Source organism: Gavialis gangeticus, unplaced genomic scaffold (genome assembly GCF_001723915.1).
Source record: "Gavialis gangeticus isolate Ggan-Ray unplaced genomic scaffold, GavGan_comp1, whole genome shotgun sequence".
Classification (NCBI taxonomy): domain Eukaryota; kingdom Metazoa; phylum Chordata; order Crocodylia; family Gavialidae; genus Gavialis; species Gavialis gangeticus.
Genome location: NW_017729012.1, coordinates 5847451 through 5850498, shown reverse-complemented (window position 1 = coordinate 5850498; position 3048 = coordinate 5847451). Strand labels below are relative to the sequence as shown.

The following is a 3048-nucleotide window of genomic DNA, read 5'->3' as shown; positions in this document are numbered from 1 at the left end:
GGGGGGGGTTTTAAGACTCGATCTCGCTTTTGTTTCAAAGATAGACATGCTACTGCACATGCAGAAGTACATATTCAGTAGCAAGCGAAACTGAGAACCTGGTGATATTCTTGTCACAATTCAGAAAGGTTAATAGTCCCCACTAGCCCCTTGAACCCGAAGAATTCTTTAATTACGTGGTTCCTTTCTGTGATGAATTTTTCTTTTGAAAAAATTGGGGATTCATGTTATTGGAGTAGAAAGTGCAAAGGAAACATCATGGGAAGAAACGAATTAAAGGGACAGTCTGATTGCTAATCTGTGTATGTGATGGCTGCAATTGCTGGGCAAGCGAGGTCTTTTCTGTAAAGGTAAACAGGTGCCTTAGATATAGGCCTGGCCATTTGTGAGAGGAAAAGCTCAGTGTAGGGGTCACAGCAGCTATGTAACTGCATCTATTTTGGAGTCGAGTTCCTGGTAAGGATGTGTGTGTGCAGTTGTATATGAACTTTTTAGAAATTAAGGCACTATTTTTTCCAAAATATATTGCACCTTTCTGGCTTGGCATGGGGTATTTGAAATCCTGCATTTGTTTGCTCTAGTTGGTGTGCATCTCTTATCATCTGCCTATTGTTTGATATCAATGGGCTAAATTCTGCTTCCAGATATGCATGTGACTCCCCTCGAAACGGAGAACTCTTGAGGGTTAATAGGGACTGCGTGAGCATAGCCGAAGGTAGAATTTAGTGAGAATAATGTGAGAATCATTTCACCATCCCAATTTTTTCCCTTGGATGCTGTCTATCCTGTTGTAAAACTTGCTCTCATCTTCTTATTGTTCAAGAAAGGTTCTCTGCCTGTCTAAAGACCTCTTGCAATGTTTGCAATGCTTATGGCTTCTATGGGGCTTTCCATTATCACCTTTTTTGTGCAACTTGATAGTTTCTATGAATTCTTCACATTTTATAGTTTCTTAGAATATGGATGCTCTCTACTTCCAGCATCTTTGAAATACCGACTCCTTAGCAGACACATCACTGCATCTTAGGATGAAGGTATGATTGTTACAGGGGCTGCAGAATCATAAGCCTTCTGTCTTTTTGTGATACAATGATAAGAAAATGGATTAAATATTAAATGGACAGGTGCTTTGAGAGTTTCATTGAATTCCTAAGTAAAACATACTGGTTATTTAAAACAGAAATGAAAGCTCTTTTCCAGGCTAGATCCCAGTTTGACCCAAGGTCACTTTTGAGGTCATTGGATTTGTATATTGGGTTTGGCTGGTTTCCTCTCCATCCCTTGTGCCAGATTCCAGTTTCTCATATACTGGCTTTGTTGTTCATTTACACTTAGGCTTCTTTAGGCTCCCAGAGTAAATCACTTTAAGACCCACCCCTTTACACCATAAGAGCAGTACATAAAGGCATTAGTATAAATTAAATTAGATCCATGGCCATATGACCTGTAGTGATATAGTCTGCATGTATCTATCTGACTGAAGTGTGTTTAATTTATCTATTATTTATGTTTTATTTATTCAGGAGAATTAAGTTCCCTAACCTTGGTGAGAGCCGTTCTTCACTCTGCTGGTGACATGCAGTATATGGTACCATCACAGCACTTTAAAGCACTTTACTTTTTCTAAGTAATTAATCCTTGGGACATCCCAGGTGGACAAATACTATCACTTTCATTGTATAGATGGGAAAACTGGGGCCAAGTCAAGTAAAGTGTTTTACCAAGGATACAGAAAGAATGGGTATCAGAGCTGGGAGCAAAGTTGTGTGTGCCCACCACCCAGGCTTGATTTCAGGCCACCCAGGTGAGGCTCTCTGTCTCTGTGCAATGTTAATTTGTCTTCTCTGGGTGCCCCTGGCTGTCCAGCTCAGACGATCTTTGTCCTCTCCATCTCCCACCACCTTGTTCTTCAGTAAGTCCTCACTCATATTCTCTCAGTGGATATGGAAACTACCTGAGATAGCAGTAATGGGCCTCTTCTCTCTGGACCTCATCTCACTGGCATTCATCCCCTGCTCCTCTGTGTGATGATCACTGACTAGTCCATAGTGCTGAATCCCAAAAGACAGATTCCTGCTCATCTTTGGGTACGTCAGGGCGATCCACCCTGGTCTCTGCCAACTTGGAAGAGACGGTCATAAACTTGTTTCCAGCTGTGGGTATATTGAATGGCAGGAAGCAGAACAGCCAAGCAAACGAGTTGTTGTTTTTTTTAAATAGGACCTTGTGGTGATCTGTTATCACCCTTATAGTAGAGGCTAGGAACCACTTCCATAGACTATGGTGCTAGGTATTGTACAAACGCAGAGTAAGACACAGCCTTGATTGGCCTGATCCAAGGCTTGGATTTCTATTGCAGGTGGCTCAGGAGCACGGAGAAGGGTCAGCACTGTAATCCGAGTTATCCGGGGCTGAGGATGTAGTAAGTCTATTGACGATAGTGGTGTTGTTCCAAATTGACACATCGCAGACGAGATGAGTGCGGCCCAAAATGGCAATGTGCGTCTCCCCAGCACATTTCTTTAGCAAATTGCATTTTTTGTTTCACTGCTGTTTTTAAGCTGAGTTTTTGCAGCTACATCGCACAGCCCTGCAGGGACCCGGTGAGGTTTCTGTGCTGAGATGATGCCTCACTTTACATACTTGTCTCAGAGGGGAAAGTGACTATGATGGCATTTCAGCATATATTTCATATTGTTCCATGCGAATAACAGGATCTGATGATTGAAATCTAATACCTGGGAACCAAAATGAATTGTTTGCCTTCTCGTGAAATGCTGTGCCTCTGTGCTTCCTTCTCATTTGCACACACACACACACGTGCGTGCATGCACACACACACTCTCACCGGGGCTTCATAATACAGCAAATTGCTTATACACATGTAAGCAAATATCTTCTCAAATTATCTCTTATCACCAAATGGGGTGTGATGCTTGTTGTTCAAGGGGCTGAGGTTGCCTTTCAATCTGCCGGGGCCGGCCTGACACCAAAAATAAACAGCATAAGCCTGGAACGGTTGTCGCAAGGGGCAGAAAGAACTTGTCA

General features: G+C 42.5%; 1 long non-coding RNA gene across 1 annotated transcript in view; it reads left to right on the top strand.

Annotated features, from left to right (window-relative positions):
* Positions 1–2554, top strand: part of LOC109293261 — an 18341-nt gene extending 15787 nt beyond the window's left edge. Inside the window, exon 3 of the long non-coding RNA XR_002096282.1 lies at positions 1524–2554. This is a non-coding gene — a long non-coding RNA (uncharacterized LOC109293261). The remainder of the gene's footprint in view (positions 1–1523) is intronic.
* The last annotated feature ends 494 nt before the right edge of the window (positions 2555–3048 follow it).